A 22,560-nucleotide genomic window follows, 5' to 3' on the forward strand; every position below is an offset into this window, starting at 1 on the left:
GTGAGTACAGAATTAGTACATTAGATGACATCCACCTACCTTTACATTTGACTCACTTGTGAATTTATACATTACACTTGCTCGTGTTTCTCAAATTTCAGTTCAAATCCAAATAATAGTATCTCACTTTTAAAAGAAGTAGCTTTTAACATTTCTAAGAATAAATTACTATAATTAATTGAAATTTGAATAATTTTCTCTAATGAACTATTGTACAGCTACAAAGGTAATTTTTTTCCCTAGTCAATGATCCTTGACAATAAGTATGTGAAATTTTAGAGGATACTGTTCAAATGACAGGTAAAGTATAGTAAGGCAGATAAGTGAGCTTTGATGGTGTCTTATGAAAGATCAGTGCTCAAAACTGAGACTTCTGTAGTCAGTGCTACTCATCTTTTACCACCCTGAGACATAAAATATGTTATTCACCCAGTCAGCTAGGTGTAATTATCTGTATGATACCATTATAAATCTAACAGACAAAAACATAAGCAATTGTCATCATACCACTCCTATTTCATATAAATACAATAAAAATCACAAAATATTATTATCATTATTTCTAACTCACATGGAGCTACCTGGAGGTTTAAAATCGTACCTATCACTGTCATAGATAAACAATTTGTACTTGAATCCAGATTTCCAGCAATTAAGACATTAATGGGTGTCTTAATGAGATCAGAAATATCTGATCTATCTCAGGTTTCATTACATATATCTACCCTTTGGGTAGTGTATTTTTGTCATTGTTATTTAGACTACAAATCTGAGGATATAGACATGTGAAGAGGCTTCCTTAGGAAGAAAAACAGTGTGTGGTCCTGAGATTGTCCAATCTCCCAGCTCTGTGTGCTTTATCTTCTGATTTGTAAACTGCATCATCCTGGGAGATCAGCTGTCTTAGTAGTTCACAGACTCAAATTCAGCCTTTAATATACTTTGGTCTTGATATTTAATCACTCCGAGCTCTTCAGGCAACGCAAGGAGTACCCTGGGACCTGAAGGTTTAAACACCAGCTTGACACGTGCACAGTAGACTAACACCACCGAGGAAGGGAGCCTTTGTACGTTGTACCAGGAGGAAAACAAGCACAGTTTACAGCTCTCAGGAAATCACAGAGTTTTAATGAAGACAGCACTGCAGTGCACTGCAATAAGCTTCAGCCAGGAATCAGTGGGTAGTCCTCTACAAAGCGTATTCCACACCTCTCCTCTGTTCGGGCTGTTATTTTTGCATTCACTGTGCATAACAATGCTCTTCTTGGAGTGTTTATTTTGCTTTTCTGGCTTTATCTGGTCCATTCCCCCAGTCCATTAATCTCAAGAGATTTCCCTGAATTAAAAGCAAACTCTCAGAGGATAAGAAAGACGATTAATGCCTCCAAGCTCACAGTTCTCCATGGATATTGTGCTACCAATTTCTATTAACTTGATAAAAAAATGCATTAATAAAGCAACAATAAGGAAAGTGAGCATATTGGCATTCCAATAAAAAGAAATGAAGAATAAATATCATAATTCATGATATTAAAGAATTAAATAGTAGGAATCTTTTGGGAAAAAAAAAAGATTTTATGTGAAGAGATAAAGAGGTTAGTTCTATGGGGACTGCCTGAGCCACAGAATACATTTCAGCCTGAATCCTGCATTTTGTCCTGTGCCTACAAGAATAAGGTCTTTGCTATTGAATTCTACACATCCACGGTTTCACAGGATGCATAACCCTCTCTATCATACATTATGAGCAAAATTATGATTTCTTCTTTTACATATAGGTTCCATTTTGACTGCTTTTTTAAGATTGTTTACCTCTGAGAGCTCAGCTCTCCTACAGAGACCCAGTTTGAGGACAGCTATTCTGGCACAGCAGCCTAGCGAAGATGCAGTGTGCATTTGTTGAAGAGGGGGTTTTCGTCAACTCGGGTGTTATTTTTTTCTCCTCTGCAACATTAATCAGGCCAACAAATGCTCTCTCCTGCAGCACAGCTCTATCAGCAAGGGAGCACGATTATTTTCACACTTGCAGCTGAAATAACTCTGCTGGCAAAACTCGGCGGCGCAGGTCAAATCTGAATAGCAGCTGAGGGAGACTATATGACTAATAATAAATAATACATGCTCAGAAAGCCATTGTAAGTTATTTTCTTTGTTGGAATTCAGGGGACATGGCTGTCCCATGATGGGTTTTCACTGTTCCTGATAATCTAGCTTCTGTGCAGTGTGCATAACGGCGGCTGGTAGCAACAAAACAGAAACCATCAGAGTGAGTTAATACAGTAGCATCTGCACAGTGTGCATTTCTGATTGCAGCCAGTTCCCTCAAAGCTGCCAAAGAGAAATCTCACAGCTGTAAGCAAGTTTACTATTCACACTACAAGAACTGTCTCAGCTGCCTCCCCTGTGTGCGAGACAGGCAGCAGTTCTCAAACTTCTTTCCCATCGGCACCTCTACACAGATCCTGCAGGCGGACAAGGTCCAGAGAGACTGCAGACAAGCCATCTCCAAGGCAGAAGCTATGTAAAGCTGTTGTCAAGGGGCAAAGCTAATAAACCCTGTGAGACTATATCAGCCTGGGCTCAACAGCGTGCTAAAACATCAGCACAGCTCCCGGTTGACTTAGAGTGTGATAAAAGCGGATTTGTATCTGCCTGTAAAAGACTGTAGGGTTGTTTAAATCTCCAGAGAACAGGATGCTCACTGAAACTTGCCCAATATACTCTGAATGTTCAGGACATAATGAAAGTCAGGGGGGCTGCCAGACAGCTGGGTAATGCACTGCATATAGGGATTCATTGCAATACAAGCAGTTGGAACAAATTTTGTTACAGACCAGGCCATATATGCTATTAAAAGACTTTGGGTTTGATGTCTTAAGATTCTGAAAACTTCAGCTGCCTACGAGGAAATTTCCCCATATCTGGTGCTTGCACAGTGCTACTTATTCAGGAAATTTCAGTACTAATGAGTCACACATATGTGAAAATACAGCTAGGGAATCACATTGTTTTGCCGGTGTTATAAAACAGTCCTGTCAGCCTTTTCATTGAACGTTCTCTTTTCTCCAGGTTTTAGTGCATGAGCTTGACCTTTATATGTGGGTTAATATTTTTGTCAGGGGACAGTCTTTTGCAACCTCATGAAAATCTGTTCAACTGTCCAGTAAGGACAAAAAAATCTCAGATTGCACATACTGGTAAAGCCTCATTAGAAAACTAACTACAGTCCATAAGTTCTAACATTGCTGAATTGCTGTACCTCTTGCAGCTCCTCAGACTGACCAAACCACATGTGTGTCATCTATGGAAGATTGTGTTACAGAAAAACTTTGTAGCTTCTGTTCCTTTTACTTTGGTGTGAAGCCAGGGACTACCAGAGAAGGAAGCTCTCCTCTATACTTGTGAGGGAATACGCCTCATCTAACTTTAGTGATTTAAATCTTATATTTCTAGTCTACCAAAAAAAAAAAAAAGTTCAGTCTATGAAAACACTGATGAGAATTTTTACCTTTCTAAAAATCCTAAATGTCCATCTTCAGGTGGGACACATATTATCCATTTTGAAAGATAGCCTAAAAACCTAGGTTAGACTAGATGCCTAACTTGCAAATACCTATGGAAAAGCAAGCATCTCACTTTAGATGAGCCTTGCTTGTCCTGCAAACTCAATGAGATGGTAATGTAACTAAATACTTAGTTATATTCTTAGCAAGAAGTCAACTCACTTTTAGTTTCCTGACTTCTGGGACTTCTACACTGATCTCAATAGTGTTCTTCTAATTGTTCTTGTGTAGGTATGCTGCACCCACTACTGAGCACATTTCCCTTCTAAAGACTGTATGTAGTCACAATGTTTAAGGTTATAAATCTATTGAATAAAATATGTTCTTCTTAGTAGCATTCACATGGATTTAATTCATTTTCTGAGAAGTATGGCTTCCTATTAGGAAAAATATGAGAAGCCTGATTTAGGCTTCTTGTAGAAGCCTAAAAATCTAAAAGTCTAGATGCTTGCTAACCATAAGGTAAGAAACCTTATATGATATGTTATAACTTAGTACCTTAATGTCTAAATTACATTAACCAAAACCAGTTGAAGGTGCAGTTGATTGTTGGGTATTTCAGCATGTTTAGGCTCCTCCAGACAAAGGGAAGGGGTGGAGAATATTTATCATTTCTAAAAAACTTACTGTGGAATTTTGTTGTGTTCTGTAAGGTGGTGGTTTGGCCCATCAGTTTAACAGAACAAAAATAAATTTGTTCAGTTTTCAAGTGATAGAAAAATAAAAATATGCAAAATGAATGCATAACTACTGGTGCTGATTTGAACCAAATGTTCATGTGTTTGTTTCTTAATTTGTTTTCTTTGTGAAAAAAAAAATCCTCATTTTGCATTCATTAATACTCCTAGGAAGGAACTTAATCTTTCCAAAGGGTTATTGATGTTTCTATGTGTGTAGAATAAATATAATGCCACTCCCAATCACAGCCTCTCAGCCTCATTAGGGAGACATGCATCTTGGCAAACTCATTAGGAGTTTCTTGTTGCAATCAAATTTGTCCTGACTTCAGTTGCCAGGCACATTATAATAGGGAGAACAAAAACTTGTAACTGCTCTTCTCAATTTATTAAATTCTGTACTGAATGCATCATCTTTCTTTCACAAGAAGCCATTCACGAAGATTGATGGACTGTAAAAATGTTTATGCTGAAATGAATTTCGTTAGTCAGTGCTGGACCAAGATTAGCATTATTTATTTCTTTGAAATTGCCAGGGTGTAACTCTAAGTGACAAATCAGGGATGCAGGAGGATTTTCTCTGTCCTATGAAGTGTAGAAAACCACAACTTTGTGCTTGAAGGTCTCAGGGGCCTTCTGTCAGTAGCATAGCTAACATTTAGGTTGAAGTAAATTTTGTGGGTGACTATTGGAGAGACAATACTCCCAAAATCTTTGTCACTTCTACATATCATAAGTTTATCAATGCCAACGCACAGAGTTCATTTTGAAAAGGTGAGTCACCAAAAATTCACTGCTGCCAGAATGGGTGAGGTCCTGAAGAGCATCATAGATGGAATAAGGTAGGGGAGTGGGAATGATGAACGAAATGTCAGAACTGCAAAAGAGTTGGAGAAAGGAAGATGGGAAAGAGAGGCTGAGGTAAGAAAAAAAAGATAGAGGAGATATGGAGGAAGATGGAAGATAAAAAGGTGAAGGAAGCTCTCCTCCTTTCAGTTATACCAAGTAATTAGATCAGCTTAGCTCTAATTTAGTCTTAAATTTTGAAAGCATTGGTCTTCTGGAATTATCAGATAAGCATCTTCCAAAGTGCCCTTGATCTAGAGATTTTAAAGAAACCTGTGAGGACAATTTTGAGTCAAAATTTAAGTTCTAAATATTTTAAGAACAAAAATTTGCATACCCTGAGACCAGTAAAAAAGATTAATATTTTTCTGAGATACACATATAAAATCACTTAAAATCAACAACTTTCTGTCTTTGTGTGTGTGCGTGTAAAGCCTAAAGGCAAGTTGAGAAGAAACAGATCAATTTGTTCATATTCTTATTGTGTGGCACAAAGTGAACATAAGGATAAATAATGGAATAAAATACAGTTAACATCTCCCATTGCAATAACTTCAGAAGTCATCTGAAATAAACACATCTTTTTCTTGAATAATATGAATTGTAACCTGAAAGTTTTCAGAACTAATAATTTGCATTAGTTGAACTGAAATCATTACTCAAATGCAATTACAGTATAAATTTATAGAGAGTTTCCAGAAGAAAGCGAAGTTGTTTTATATTTTCTTAAACAGCTAATACAAACATTCTTATGAATTTTTTATATTTGGAAAGAATCAAACTTAAGAACAAATTCATTGACTTTGAATCAGTATTCAACTGCCAAATAAATTACTTCTTATTTGCATATTTAAAATCTTTTATTTAATAATCAGCATATGCTGGAAAGCAACACAATACAACAGTAATACAAACATTTTTAAAGAGGAAAATTGAATACGAAAGCAAGAAATGGAACTTATTTTTACAATATTGCTTTGCTTAACGGAGATACAAAATAGGGGGCTTCAGACAATAATGCAAATATGTTTATTTGCAAGCCAAATATGAATTTCTGCCCCTTTATTACATTATTGCTGACAAATTGTGCATAATGTTATATAAAGGCAACTACGGAATTATTCAAATGTCTTTTGAGGCTTACTTGTCCCAGTTAAGTCTTTTAAAATATATTTTAAATATGAAAGCTGCTATACATTTTATTGCTCATTCACAATTTAAAATCTGATTTCAAGGACATATTCAGAGAGTTGTCTTAGCAAAAATTAGGATAAAAATATGATCTTCACTTTGCTATAGTGAATTTGGTAAAATCTCCTTAGCTATTAAGTCCAGATATAGTAACTGTATAACAGCACAAATTTGGTGACAATGTTCCTTGGGGAAACAACAAATGTTGTCAGTTATCAAATACTTTGGATAAAATCCTAACTATGAAGAGCATGATAACACTTCCTTTTCTGTTAAAAAAGTTCCATATTTTACTAGCCCTGAGTTGGCAAGGGCCACCTCACAGCTGAATGTAACAGTTGACAACACACATACTGCTAGAGGGCTGGAAAGCAAAATAAAATGTGTTTGCACAAAATTGCCACTGAATGTTTACAAAAAACTTGTTTCATTTGGCACCACAACAGATAAGAAAAGTGCTACAGTAAACCACCAAAGTTGCTCTGAGGGAATGATATGTAACAGCAAAGGGCTGGGGAAACACAGCTGTTCCTTTTGGACGCTGCAGGTGGAAATGCTGTTAAGTCCACCAAGTCCATTCTTGGCATGAGGCTGTTTCAGGAAAGCTCAGAGCCTCCAAAAAGAAAACAGAAGCAGGAGCTGTTCATCAAGCTGACTGGGTATCTAACTCATCAGGACTGTCCACAACAATAGCTAAACATGACTATATCAGAGATCTGTTTCTTCCCCATCCTTCTCTTAACACCTCACTGCAAGAGGCAGTGGCATTACAGAGAATGCTGAGGTTGTCAGCAATCAATCTAGAAGCCTTCTCTTCTAACAGGCAAGCATTTTAACAGGGATACCTCATAGAATCATGGAATATCCTGAGTTGGAACAGACCTACAAGGGTCATCGAGTCCAGCTCCTGACCCTGCACAGAACAGCCCCACAGAACTGACCCTGCACAGAACAGCCCCACAGAACACATCATGTTCCTGGGAGCATTTTCCAAACACTTCTTGAACTCTGTCAGGCTTGGTGCTCTGATCACTTCCCTGGGGAGCCTGTTCCAGTGCCCAACCAAGCTCTGAGTGAAGAACATTTTTCTAATATCCAACCTAAACCTGCCCTGGCACAACTTCAGGCCATTCCCTCGGGTCCTGTCACAGGTCACGCTGAGATCAGTGCCTGCCTCTCCTCTTCCCCTCACAAGGAAGTTGTAACTGCAATGAGGTCTCCCCTCAGTCTTCTCTTCTCCAGCTGAACAGACCAAGTGATCTCAGCCACTCCTTGTATAACTTCTCCTCTAGACCCCTCTTCGCAGCCCTCCTTTGGACACTCTCTAACAGCCTTATATCTTTCTTATACTGTGCCACATTGTATAGATAGGCATTATGAAGAGATGTCCAAACTACCTGTTTAATACAGGGCTTCTGAATGTTTATCCATCCCTGAAAAGTATTTTGAGTTCACATATACGATACATGTATATATAATGCCTGAATATACTACTTTTCATTTCTTTCTATAGAATCTCATACTCTACCTTTTCCAGTTTATCAAGATTATTGTTCATTCTAATCCTGTCCTCAAACATACTTGAAGTTTCTCCACATGTTATCTGACAATGCAATAAGCTTTTTTTTCCGCTTTATCACCCACTGAATGGACCAGGACTAAAGACAAATTCACCAGAAACTCTTTTGACAGCGAGATATTGGTAACTGCTCTTCATGCATCACTTGCTCTTCCCTTTCACTACGTAATAGAGGGACCATTCCTAGGTCTTCCTCTAGTTATTAACATGGTTAAAGAATGACTTTTTGTTACCCTTTTTGCTGTTTGCTCTATAACCCTGGTTAGATCCCACACCCCCACATCATTTTTTAATTCTCATCCTCTCTCATCTGACATAGTTTCCTATTTCTGTACTCTTTTTTCTTCTCTTTAGGAGCTCATGATTTTGTTAATGTGATTTCTTACCATTCTTCTAAATTAGCTGAGGAGATGCAAACTATGGAATGCTTGTCAGAACAACTTGTAGCACTCACCATTGGATCCAGCTTCAAGGTGGTTGAGTTAGAAAAAAAGAATATGACCTTTCTCAAGTTAAAGCAAGGTGAAAAGGGTATATTTTTACCAAAAATTAACTTGAAGTTTAGATCTAACAGTACTTTTTCTCCTGCTCCTGACCACAAATCAGTTATTTGCTAATATGGCTGTTAGCTGTGTAGAAACAAGCTACCATTACTCAAACAGCAATAATCCTGCAGTGTCATCCTACAATTCACTTGGCTATCCAGAAACAATAGTTAAGACATTTCAAAATAAACTGTGAGTGAACAGATGAGTCACTTGCTTTTTACAACACTAAGGATAAACCAAAGGCAAATGATGGCACCACTGATGCTGATACAGAACCTCAATCCTTGTGATTCCATGCAGGCCTGGCTGCAGGGCACAGAAAGCCTCTCATTCACTAACATGCTTCTAACACAGTTAGTGCTTCACCAGGGGGTCCTCTGCTTCCTGTCTTTCCCAAAAGTCTCATTTTTTCTGACGTTAACATCTCTTTAGTTTCTCCCTTTTTGACCATTCAGTTGGATTAGTCATGGATAGCTGTGAAACAGTTGCTGATTTAAACTGGACAGTGAGTTCACTGTAGGCATGATTTAGACATCAGAGCCTGGAGTGCTCCAGTGTCTTGCAACACCTGCACCAGGAACAGGGGCTGCCTACATGATGATGATGGTAGCTAAAGCCATGGAGTGGCAGGAAGAGCATCAGGAAGCCTCATTGATGGAGGCATCACCTCAGGAGACATCTGGGGGTTCTTTCTAACCACCCTGCTGTTCATAGCTCCTGCTCCCTGGTCCTCATTTGTTTTCACCTGTCTGCTGAACCCTGGTACCATAAGCCAGGCCTATGCCTTCAGCCACACTTGTTCTTCATGCACTCCATCCCTCATACCTGTCTCCTCTTTTACTCAAAACATGTGTCATCCAACTTGGTTCAAAACACAAGACTTGGCCCAGTTCACTGTCTATTGTCCTTACCCTTCCAAAGCTACCATTTACATGGAAGTGGTCTGGAGACAGAAGCACAAACCAGCTGAGGCAGGAAGGTATTGCTGGAGAACATCTTGTCCAAACCTCTGCTCAGAGCAGGTTGCTCAAGGTCATGTCCAGTCAGAATTTTATTATCTCCAAGGATTGATCCACCACAATCTCTCCCAGCAGCCCATTCCACTGTTTGATCACCTGCATCATCATAAAAAAATGGAATTTCCTGTATTTCAATTTGTGCTATTTCCTCTTGTCCTGTCACTGGGCACCTCTGACAAGAGTCTGGTTTTGTCTTCTACAGGAAAAACATCCCATCAGATACTTATACACGTGGATAAGATTCCCCTGAGCATTCCCCTCTTCAGGTTGAACAGTCCCAGCTCCCTCAGACTGCCCAGGCCCCCAGTTGTCTTCGTGGCCCTTTACCGGACTCTCCAAGTGTGTCTCACCAAGGCTCATTGGATGGGAAGGATCAAAGGCCTCCATCAGCTGCTGTTGACACTCTGTCTGAAGCAGACCAGGGTGCTTTGCCACAAGGGCACATGTGTTCACCAGGACTCTCAGGTCCTTTTCTGTCAAGATGCTTTCCAGAAGGTCAGTTGTACAGCGTTTTTCATCCCCAGGGACAGGGCTTGTCACTTCCCATTGTTAGACTTTATGAGACTGGTGTTGGCCCATCCCTTCAGATTGCCAAAGTCTCTCTGAATGGCAGCACACCCATCTGGCCTATCGGTCACTCACCCCAAAGAGACCAGTGCTCCCCAGAAGATAACTGAGGTCTTCTAAGCAAGTTTTCCATTTAGCAGAATTAAAGCACAACAGAGGATTTTGTCACCATTGTGTTGTGGGAAAATTCAAGGTGTGTACTTGAGAACTGTACAGAATAAATAAGCATCATTCTCCTTAGACTTTTATTTGCAATCTGAAGGCACACAGGGCTGCATGTTATAAGATCATGTTAGTGGAATTCTGACAGTATGTAGTAACAAACTAAATAAATCAATTTCCAGCTTTTATACTTGAACTACTTGCTTTTTTTTTCTATGTTTGCCTTGTCACTAAGTGTGTGTATCAGATCTGTACTGTCAACAGCAGAACAAACTGTAAGAAAAAATGCGCAGCAAGGAGGTTATTCTGTTGAGATGTTCTGGAGAGACACTTTAACCACAGAAATGAAATCTGAGATGCTTGTGGTACAGGGATAGTGAGTTTGCTAGAACAGCCCTTCTAAACATAGTTGCTTATTTATTTTTTATATCAAATGGACTTTTAAAAGCTTTGCATGGTGTTATAAAATGTCACTCATCTATTTCCCAGTCTTCTTAAAAGTAAGGAAATATATTCCAAAGTGATAGGGTTGAGTCTAGAAGTGTGAATCCAAAATCACTTATTTCCACAAACATCACAGGGACTGGAACTTCCCTAATAGTTGTCAGACTCTCTTTTAAGCATGGTATTATTTCATCAACTGTTTATTTCTAGATGTTATGAATATTTTGAATATTCTCACATTCTTATCCACTAAGAAACAAAGGTACTTGGAAGCCCTGACTAGAAAGTTGTTTAATTTGTTGCCCCAGTAGGGATCTGGGCATATCATAATGTAATTTTCAGTTCCAAGGTCTACAACTGTCCTAAATAACTTGCAGATTCATGTCACAAAATGCTGGGGGGGTTTTGGTTATTAATGTGTAGGGAAGAACTGCACAGTTGAAAGACCCAGTTTGTTTTAAAATATTTCCCCTTATTTGTTTTTCTCTTTCCCTTTATTTGTTTCAACACAGAAGAAATTATGAGATATGGAAATGCTCAGGATCAGAAAAATAATTATGGCACTTTCATAGGTGCCATATGGGGGCCACCAATATGCACTATGAAAACAGTGGACTTATATGCAGCCTGTTGTCCATACTGCAGTTACAGAACAGAAATACACTTGCAATTCTTTGTAATATTTGTCTTTGATCAACTGCACACTTGTATGATCTACAGAGATTCAGGTGAATAGTTCCACAGATGCAAAATTGTGCTTTCTGAGCAATTCACAATACAACTGGAACACACACCAAATCCTGTCAATGTTTGGGAAGGGAGTGGAGCAAATCATAAATTAGTTTCTGAAAGCACAAAGCCACTTAGATGTGAGCAGCCACTCAGAACACTAAACATTCCAATGTTGCTTTGCTAGAATAACTAAGGTATAAAAAGATCTAAAATATTTGAATTGAGTTAATGTATTACACAGTGATATTTTAACACACTGGAAAACAGCCCAAGAGTGTAGAATTCTTTCACGTGGTGTTAGTTCTCACAGTGCACAGGGAGATGCTGAGTGCAGCCTGTTAGTGTGAAGATTTTGTTTGGCAGCACTTCAGTGCAGCAGCAGCATTGGGGTCATGACGAGGCTCCTTGGGAACACCATTCATCGATGTTGCCAGTACTGACCAACTCCCCTGCCTAAGAAGCACCTTTAATGGGCTCTAAAGAGCAGCTTATTATTGCCTATGTCACTGAGAGGAACACTGCTCCAGCTCAAGATCTCAGGGTAGAGGGACTGGATGGGGGAAATGGCTGCATATTCTGGAAAATGTGGCACAGTTCGCCACAGTGGTAATTGCTTCTTTGCATCTCTTGCACTGAAACATCAGAAGTTTCAAAACTACACGGCAAACCAAAACGAAGGGATAAAAGGAGGAGGGAAAGTTTGTGTTGTTTTCTTGTCATCAGAGTAACCCCCTTCAGTGCTGAAGTTTCTCATGTGTCAGGAGATGAGAAAAAGTCACAGAGCAGGAAACACTGAGTAATGAGGACATTGGATCTGCATGTGACATGGCACTTTGGAAACCTCCTGGCTTTACATTTGTTTGATTTGTTTGATGACAAAGAAATAATAAACCAGTTACATTTACGTGAAAAGTGTGACATCCGGAGAAATGTTCCAGTGTAGGGTACAAGTTAGCTGTGCAAACACAATGCACAGCACAAGTAGGAAAACTGATATGTGGGTTTGAAAGACAGAACTCATAATAACCCTTGGCAGTAAACCATACTCTATATATTTTCCTTTGTTTTTTTCAAGCAAGTTCAGTATGTAAAAGTGTCTTTACTTATATCATATTACACATAAAAAATAAGATGACTTTGGGGTGTACACTTCCTTTATATGCTGTGCCTAAATTTAGGGTATATACTAGAATATATCTTTCTAGAAAACAGTACAGTATCACAGTTATTGTGCTAGACAAAACTCTTCTTCCTTCCACTTTTTAAGTCTTCTCAGTTCTTTTACTGCAATAGCTTTTGAATTTCCATCTCCCTTCAGATGAAATACTTGTTTCTCCCACTCCTTATCCTGCTCCTGGGCTGCATGATAATGATAATTATTTCATCTCAGAAAGGTCTGGCTCGATTGTCACTTTTGTATCACTTTCTTCGTGACTCAGGAGTGAACCTCCTGAGGTACCCTGGAGTTAGAAGCAACTGTGTACTTGCCCATGACAATCTTTTTAAAATCAAATCCCTGTTTACTCTTAGAGATGAAAGCAGATATGAAATGAAAATTCAAATTTATTGGAATTATTCTGTACCATGACAGAAGTTGAGAAAAAAACCCTGAGGTTTAAGACTTTTTTTGAGAACTGAGAATCATTCATCTCAACAGGAAGTTAGGACATTCAGGTGGGTTTACTACTGCTGTTCTCATGAATACTTAATTATTTGTATAAAGTGAGACATCTCCAAGAATTGGGACCCAAATATTTCCCCACCTCATTTATTCAAAGTAGAAGAGACAGGATTTGAATTAATTTTCAAAAATCCAAAGAAAGTACTTACACAGTAAAATTCTTATCCATCCTAATGGGTCTCCTTCTGTCAGAAAATTCCACCATGGACCAAGTACCTCTCCCAGTTAAAATTTTATTAAACTATATCCTTAAAAATAGTTTAATCTCTAAGGAAAAAGTCCACACAACTGTAAGATTCCCCAGTGAGTTCTACTCAAGTATTGGTCTGCTTTTCTGCCTCCATTCCTTTCAGCAAGGCTCAATGACAGTTTTCTCTCTTCAAATATGGCCATGACATTTCTTGCCCTCTGTTCACAGTGTTTTCTAACTTTTTCATAGCCCTTTTGAGCTTTGGCTCTCAGCCTTCACAAACAAACTATGCAATGGATCTGGAATCAAGGAAGAAAAGACTGCATAATTACTAAGTTAAATATTGTCTCCTGACCCTTACAAATAATTTTTTCATCTGTTGCCTTTCCCAACCACCTGCTATTAAGTTAAACAGATACGGTTGAATACAGCATATTCAAACAACCTGTAACAAACATTCATAAATTATTACAGGAAAACTTCCTGCCTCCCCAAGAAAGGCAGATGTAAATCCACTTCTCTTGGAGACCTAACCTCTGATGGTGTGTGTCTCTTTCCATGGTCACTGACGACATTTGTTGTCAGGCCCTCAACAAACTTTACAAAAGCAGAGGTATTTTGCCTCCCATTATTTCTAGGGATTCGAATTTCTAAACAATTTTGTCAAAGAACTGTCAGACACATTAATGCAATTTCTTTTGTTTAAAACCTGATGGCCTCAGTGTCAGTTCTGAGTTGACACATATGAAAGCATGAACTCCTATTATAGGCCAAGATCCATTAAAGAAGCTGAGACACGTCTGAACTATTGCAAACTGTGTCTCATTTTTCTGTTCCCTCAACATTTATCTGATTGTACTATTACCTCATTCCTTTTCTGATGATTGTCAGCTGCTTGTTAATACAAAATTAAAGGTGAAAATACAGCTATACAACGCAGCAACACTAAAAATTGAAGCCACAGAGCATTGAACATGAAGACAGCAGCAATGTAAACTTCAAAAACCACTGCATATTTACATAGAGCTTTATGGAATAAATGGTATTTTATGCTCCACACCATTTAGACCTCAATCTTTCTTCTGGCAAGCCAAGCTGTTATTTTTGTGAATCGTTCCAAAGTCATTTATAACCAGGCCAATGCACCATTGACAACAGCACCTTTGAAGTCAGGTAGGGATTATTCATTTGCTGTGAATTTTCCTAGGAGCTTTATCTTCTTTCTATTAAAAATCAGAGAAAAAATAAAGGTGCTAGTCACAAACAAAAGTAAGCTATCAAACTCTGGTTTGAGAGAGTTTGGTTTCAGATGAATTCTGGGCAGTGCAAAAAGCCAATTAAATTTTTAATGTGGAACCTTTAATTTTTAATGTGGAACATGAGGGGGTTTAGGGTTCCTGAATTGCACCTTCCAGGGCGGTGAGATCCAAGCACACCCAAAAGCCCACAACTCTGGAAAACAAGCCCACGCGTCCGTGCAGCCACCCTTGGGGACACACTGAAGGGGAAAATCACTTTTGATGTAATTTTTAGCTCTCCATGGAAGACCACGTGCCGGGGTGTGTGTCACTTCCCTACAAGAAGAATAGACTGCGTGTATCTATATACATGGTGTACATTAGGAGGAATTTCGCCACAGGAAGAGTGATTAAACATGGGAACGGGCTGCTCAGGGAGGTGGTGGAGCCACCGACTCTGGAGGTGTTTAAGGAAGGACTGGACGAGTCACTCAGTGCCAGGGTCTGGTTGGCGAGGTGGTGTTCGGTCATACGCCGGACTCGATGATCTCAGAGATCTTTTCCAACCTAAGCGATCCTGTGATTCTGTTATACAAACAAACTAATACAAACTTTAGGACTGAAAACGTCTTGCGCGGGGCGGTTCAGCCGGGCGGCTGCGCGGCGACCACCGGGGTCCCCTGAGCCCGGGGCTGGGGCCGCGCCTGTGGGAAGGTCCCTATGGGGGCGGCTGAAGGGAATCATCCTGTCCGGGCAAGCTCTGAAAAGGGCCTCGGCTGAAGGCACGGGACAGCAGAGGGGCGGCGGAGAGCGGAGAGCAGGAGAACGGCCAGGAGCAGCCCTGGGTCGCCCTCGATCTCTCCCCGCCTCACGGCCGCCCTCGGGCTCCGGGCGCATGCGCGGACACCGCCCGCTCCGCCGAGCGCGCAGCGGGAGCTGTGGCGGCAGCGCTGGGACAGCCCGGCCCGGCACCTCCGGCCCGGCTCCGGAGCCTCGCCCGGGCGGCGGCGGCGGTGAGTGCGGGGTGTCCGCAGGGTGTCCGCGGAGGGGAAGGGGCTGCCCGGCGGGGGGAGCAGGCGGGGCGGTGCCCGGCGGGTGCGCCTAGGGCGGGGGTCCCCTGTGGGGGCTGCGCGGGGAGACCCTCGGGGGGGAGCGAAGGTGGAACCTGTGCCGGCGCCTCTCGCTGAGCTCCGGGAACCGCCCGGGAAACTTCTCTCAGGGGGTTTGTGCCGTTTTCAGTTAACCCGGGGAGGAAATGTGTGGACTGTAGCGAACAAAGGAAGAATCCTGCGGAGTTTGTCTTTTGAAAGAGATAGAGGCTGTCTCCGAGACAGGCAGCTGATACGCTTTTCTCTGAAGTTTCAAAAAACGCCACCACCAAAACCAAGCCGCGGCCATCTGAAGTTTTCGTATTCCTGTTAAAACTCTGTGCACTTTGGGCAGGATCACCCACAGACCCCGCCCGTGTTTGGGCTGCCGTGCCCGGGGCAGGGCTGGATCCGGGAGATGCTGGGGATGGGAACGGGTGTTTGGGGAACGAGCCTGACCCCCGACCCGGGGTCTCAGGGACCCTCTCCCGGGCCTGGAGCTCGCAAGGGGACAATGTATCCACATCCACAGGAAACAGCAGAGGCAGAGGGAGCCTCGGTGTCATCATAGTTGAAACTGGGATTCAATGTTGCATTGGTTGGGGGTGAGAGAGCAGGCGGTGGCCAAGGCTTGTTGGGAACAAAACGGAGAGGAATGGGGCCGGTGAAGAACACTAATTTAAGTTTTCGTAGACAAGTCCGGGAAGAGAAGAGGGACAGTTATGCAGATGTCGGTGTTCTAGATTAAAATCAAGACCTTAAATTTTTCATTCCTATTGGCTGTTGTCACTGAAGTCGTGCTTTTTCTGCAGCCTGGGCTGCTGGTTGCCACTCTCTGTACCATCCTCTCCCCATGCTTGGCACCATTGTTTATGCAGCAATGGGGTGAAGTGGCACAGAGCATTACCCACAGATTCACAGTGACCTTATAAACACTTTCTGATTAACCTAGTTAGTGATCACGTCTGTTTCTCTGCACTGCCATAGGGGAGTTTATACTGGCTCAAGGAAACGTGTGATGGGGAGGGAAAGAGTTTATTTTTGTTGTACATAAATGAGTAGGTATGTATATATTTTTTTTTAATGCATAAACATAGGCAGAGACAGACCTGTGTAAAGGGGTTGTGCAACTGTGATGTTGAGCGTTCTGGCTCGTGTGTTGAACAGAGGGAGTGCCATTGATAAAGCAGTTGTGGGGGAGGTTTACAAGTGCAAGAGGTGACAAGCAGTCTGAGGAGCCTTAGCCAGTAAAGGTGAGTGAGGTTGCAAGAGTAGTTCTTGCTGCACCAGGGGAATGAAATTAGAAGCCAGAGAAGAGGGGACAGGGAATTTATGTGTGAGAGTACTGCATGGAAACGAGTGAGACTTTTAGTCATGTGTTCAAGCCATCTCATTTCAACTTCTCTTAGGCTAGAAAACTTTATTTCCCAAAACAGATAAGGCTAGAGCCTGGGATTCCTGAGTGTCTGTTTTCTTGGAATTACCAAATAACAAGAAATCCCTTGGTGGAACATCCATTTCTCACACAAGTTCATCCAGAAATTTGTCCAACTAATATATTAGCTCAAAACAGCAAAGCATTGCTGGTTATAGTGCAAGTGTTGAGATTATAACTTGGAGACATCAATTTTCTTTCATTAGAAGTTGGTAGTTACACACAGTCACAGTAACTATACTAATAGTGTCATCTCTGGAATGACTCAAAAATGGAGACCTGAAGTTCTTAAGTTAGCTTTAATTCAGTCTCTTCATACATCCAGATTGAATTACAGTTTTCTATTAAGTAATGACATATAGTTTATTGTGTTAAAAATCCTGTTATACTCAAGGTATTAAAAAGATGAAGTATTTTGGTCTCATCTTCATTAATTTGGTTGTGTGACATCGAGACATTTTCTGAATGTGACTCAAATCTGCATCAAATTCTGCTTTGACTATGGAATCGCAAATTTCCCTGTGTCTTCTGCTGTGCTTATCACCTTAGTATCTCAGTACTTGACAATTTCCCCCCTTAAATGACAAAACTCTTCTAAGACAATGAAATCATCCTCCCATTTCACATGAAGAATGAAAGATAAAATTATGGAGACCAAATTTGGTCCAAGTAGGATCTGATCTTTTTCAGGGTATTGAGTTCAGTGTCCTGGCTTATATTAAGTGTACGGGTGCAAATAAATTTAATATCTGGTCTAAGCTTATGCTGCTTTTGCAGCATAAGAACCCAGATTTTGGGAGAGGCATCCCTAAAAAAGATGTATGTAGTTGGTGCCCACCTCGAAACAGCATTTTTAAGTAATTTATCTAGAGTCATGAATAAATTCTATGTCAAAAGCAGGATAAAATATACTTGAGGACACTGGTAACTTATTTTAGAATACAGTATTGTGAACATTTTCCCGTGATTGTCTTGTCCATCATTTTGTTCTGCCTACCTCTGTGACCTCCCTCAATTGTGATAGTGTAACCATTTCCATATTCATCTGATGAGGCAGATCACAGAATTAATCAGGTTGAAAAAAACCTTATCTGGCTTACTTTGAGTCTTACCTGGCTCTTAGAAGCACCTGGATGCACAGGGGACAAAGAGAGGTGTTGGTACTCCTTACCCCAAGTGTGAGTACTGGGAAAAACCTAAGCCATTTTGCCCTTCCACTTCCATTATTCCAGTAAATCTTCTGTGCTTTGTTTCTTCCCATTTAGTCAACAAATGACACCAGATTTCCTATAGGCAAGACTTTTAAATTTTTTTTGCGTATCCTGTTAACAGCTTTTGCTTTCAATTTCTCAGCTCAATCCTGAACTTTGCTGCTGGTTTTCATCCTTCTCCTTCATGAATTCCCATCAGCTGTGTTTCCAGGATGCTGCCTTTCTCTGGCTGGTGTTTCTTTAATGGTTGATTTTCTTCAGCCTCCAAAGACAATCTGATTTCTTCCCCCACCCTTGCTTCCTTTCCTCTTCCACATTATAAACAAAAGCACTTGCGTTATGCAGTAGAGAACCCTACAGAGCTGGCAAGGGAGTGGACTGAATGACCTCATGTCTGGCCTCTGTTCTCCTGCCAGCTATTTTTGAGTTCAGATGTTGGTAACTATTTGACCTTTTAAAATCTAATCTGACAATACCCAGCCCTTTCCTTGTTTACCTTTGTTTGGTTTACTGATTCTTGTTAAACAAAATTTGATATGCATTTGTGAGGTGTGAAATACACTTAACCCATTCTTTCCTTGCCAGCACTTTTGATGGTACTGATTATCAAGTAATCTGTGTTTTAATCAAGGTTGCTGAATACCATTATTAAAATAGCTACATTTCAATATGAAGCCTGTCTTCATACCAGAAATTAAAGAAATTACATCCTAACCACCTAAAATCACACCATGGATTTTGGCTTGCTTAGGAAACATATTTGTTTAGAGATGTTTTATATGTATTTCAGGCTTTCACTTATATTTACTGTTAGATAATCATTATGTAAAATATTTTTAATTTTGGATAAAAATTAGGCATCTGTTCAGAAATAAATATGTAAAATCAGGCAAGAAATATATTTGCACAGCCCAACATATTTGAGCTTGCATCCAGGGCTGAGGTTCCTGGACAGTATAGTAGCACAAGTGCTGCCCATTTTCAAACCAACAATGCTGCTTTGTGTAAATATTTTTTTGAGCCCGGGTGTCTTGACATGGGGGAGAGGCAGATTACTCTGCATTGCATCTTGAAAGATCTTTGAGATTCTTTGCCTTTAATACATCGCACTGTGTTGTGTACCTGCTCAGTGGAGTGTTTCAATTAAAGCCTTCTCATGTCACTTTTGAAATGACTTTTGAAAATTGTCATCTCATGTTCTAAGGTCACACACTCAACATATTTCCAGTTTTTCATTTTAGTGGTCGGTCTGTACCAATATGATTACTCCCAAGAATAGTCCAATTAAGTGATGCTAAAATCCAGAGAGACCATGTGAAGTGTAGGATTGGAGTAGTTTATTGTAGATTAAGCTTCTTAATCCTGGTGAAGTACTCATTTTATTGCCTGAAACTGCAGAACATCTATATTTTCCAGAACTGTAGGGTAAGTGAGATTTTTTTATTTGTTTGTTTACACCAAGATGTTCTATCCTTTTGTTGTAATTCTGGATGTTCCTGTTTTGCTGAGCTCTTTGTGTTCCTGTATTGTAACAATGGATGCCATGGACCAGTTTCAAGACTCACTTTACAGCCATTCCTTATTAAAATCCCTATCGCTAAATTAACTGTTTAACTTAACTGCCTAAACTGCAATACTTATAATAATTAGCTGTATTTCTAAATGTTTCCTACTTGGCATTAAAGAATGACTCAAAGTGTGAATTTGTTTGCTCACTGGTGCCAGGCAGTTTATGGAATTCTACCAGGAAAATTCATGAATGGTTGATTCATCAGACAGGTGAACTTTAGCACCTGGCTGGACCCCCAGGTTTATCAGTGAGCTGTTGACTGACCTTGTATGTATTCTTCAGCTTTTATTTGCAGACTTTTACTCTTCAAACTATTTGCTCGATAAACCTGGGAGGAGAAGCAACTTTCTGTTTTAACTTTCAGTCCCTTGTTCATTCTCACGGCTACGGGGATGGACTAAATGAGGTTTCAGCAGCAGGATTATCAGCTAAACCTCTTGCTGCTCTTCCTATAGATTCCTTCCATGGCAGCTGAAGTTCACACGGTCCATGACATTTCATTGCAATGCTGCTGAGCAGCTCTGAGGATCAGAAACAGAACGGACTCACTGTGCTACTTTCTGTGTGTTACTGTTGGTCAGAGCTGTGGACAGCAGCAAAATGAAGGCATGGCACACAGTGTGGGGCTGGGTAAGCAGCTTAACTGATCTAAGCTTCTCCTGCTGCCTGAAAACAGGAGTTCTTCCTTTTCCACTCCATCCTTGCCAGGTTTTGTGTTTTGACTGCTTCCCTTGCACTAGCACTCTTAATGCCCTGCAGGCAACTGAACCAGGGAGCTGATCTGTTTTATTGCAAAACAAGCATCCTGACACACATGCACACAAAAAGCTTTTCCACTGGGTGCTGCCAGCCAGAACTTGTACTGACTCAGTGGAGGGAATCTGTGTGTCTGTGTGTGTGGGACCACCTTCTCAGACAGAGCATTAGCTGGGATTGATCTGAGTGCTGACTCCAGAACCATCAGAGAAGCAGCAGGGTATCAGTGTCTTCCTCTGCTGATGTCTTTGAAGAACAGCAGCAAACTTCTCAAGAGGGAAGGTACGAGGAAATCCCTCAAAAGGACCAAGAACCCAATGAACAGACCATGGGGTCAAACTCAGAAAGAGAGAAGAAAGGTGAACAAACTCTTCTTTCATGGAAAGGCCACTTAGGATGAACTGTAAAGTGTCCAACTACAAGTGCCAAGAACTCATTTGTAGTTGTCTTACATGGAAGTATCAAAGCATTTTCACTGTGGCCATTCTTAGGAACCCTTGGCAAAAGTTTGGTCAAAGTTTTCATCTCAGTGTAAGAAAGAAATTTTTTACACTGAGATCAGTCATTCACTGGAACAACCTGCCCAGGAACACAGTGAGGTCCCAGTCACTGGAGGCTTCTAGGATGCAGTTGGACAAGGATGGTAGATAACCTCAACACAGCTCCCTTTCCCACAGAACATTGGACCAGACAAATCTTTTGAGGTGCCTTCCAACCTGGGCTGCACTGTGATTCTATGAAATTTTGTGTGAGTGAAGTGATCTACATCAGAAACACAAAAGGTGGAGATGCACAAGCTGACAGGCAGCATGTCTAGGATTTCTCCAATGACTTCTTCAGTGAACACACAAATGAATGAGTTACCAGATCTAAAAAATAGCAGTGATATATTTCTTCTTATTAGAAGACTCCTCCACATTTTCTGTGGGGAGAGTTTCCATGTGTTCAGCTTTGTGGAGGTGTGGGGGAACACCCTTTAAATCTTCCAAGAATAAAATGTTAGACATGTTAGATTCTGTAGAGAATCTGTCAGTTATGAATAAAGTTTTCAAGAGCTAACTTTATTTTCATTCTGTGTATGCTTTTGACACAATTAAGATAAATTATGTCTTCAAATACAGTTGATTGCACGCACACAAATTTGACACATTAATTTGGCATATTAGTGTTAGAGACTTTAATATGTGTAAAATTTTTTTACCCTAAGTCTTTTAAATGGATTTCTAAAGCGAACATCCTCTGCATTGTTTTTGTTACATATTTTTTTGTGCTTTACTCAGGCAGAATGGATATTGTACTGAATCACTCCATAAGGAGTAGAAGAGCAACAGTAGAACTATTGTTTTAGTTTTGAGAGCTGCACTTGTGTTTTCACAGTGCTGAAAAGCATGGAAAACTCTTTGAAAGTATGACCTGATACTGGTAGTTCTGTGACTGCTGGAACTCATGCAGCTTTGGTTTGTATGGATTTATCCTGTGTGATTGATCAGCTCTGACTTAGATCTTTACTGGGATATTTATTTCTTCATAAATGACAGTTTGAATTAGATGTTAAGTCATCTTCCAGTCTTCTCTTGAGCTACGATGTTCAGAATGCCTCCATCCTCTAGATCAATGTGCTTTCTTTAGGAAAACTTCCATGAATTTAAGGTTTTCTGCTGTTCTGTAGTAATTGATTGGAAAGGGCCAATGAGTAAAGTTGTTGGACTAGAGGACACAAAGCCCTTACTACTGAATGCAAACAATCATGAAATAGAAAAACTGTATTAACACCCTTTGAAAAGAAATACTGTTGATGTTTTCAATTTTTGCATTTTTAGTAATTCTTACAGAATTACACCCATTTAAAATAAAAATTCATCCTTGACTTCAGTCTTATGAAACCAAATGTAATCTATGTTTCAGAGGCTGCGAGGTAGCTAAGGAGGAATGCAAAACTAGCTCCCTGAGTAGTTAGTTTTGGTGGCAGATAAAGTCTGGAAAGTTCACATTTCCTTTCTCCTGCTGTTCTAGAGAGGAAGGGGTAGAGGAGGAGAGGGAGGTTGGTGGGAGAGAGGCAAATC

At 40.4% G+C, this 22,560-nt stretch overlaps 1 protein-coding gene across 4 annotated transcripts in view; it reads left to right on the top strand.

Moving 5' to 3' along the window:
* Positions 1-15,379: 15,379 nt before the first annotated feature.
* Positions 15,380-22,560, top strand: part of PRRG1 (proline rich and Gla domain 1) — a 51,297-nt gene continuing 44,116 nt past the window's right edge. Inside the window, exon 1 of one of the 4 annotated variants that reach the window (XM_027688963.1) lies at positions 15,380-15,447. The gene's annotated coding sequence lies outside the window, so the exon portion shown is untranslated. Of the gene's footprint in view, positions 15,448-16,511; positions 16,588-18,098; positions 18,139-20,835; positions 20,857-22,560 lie in introns of those variants that run through there. The other 3 variants (XM_027688962.1, XM_027688964.1, XM_027688965.1) reach the window with 3 other exon arrangements.

The sequence above is a fragment of the Neopelma chrysocephalum genome, unplaced genomic scaffold, assembly GCF_003984885.1.
Source record: "Neopelma chrysocephalum unplaced genomic scaffold, ASM398488v2 Primary Assembly neopelma1_76, whole genome shotgun sequence".
NCBI lineage: Eukaryota > Metazoa > Chordata > Aves > Passeriformes > Pipridae > Neopelma > Neopelma chrysocephalum.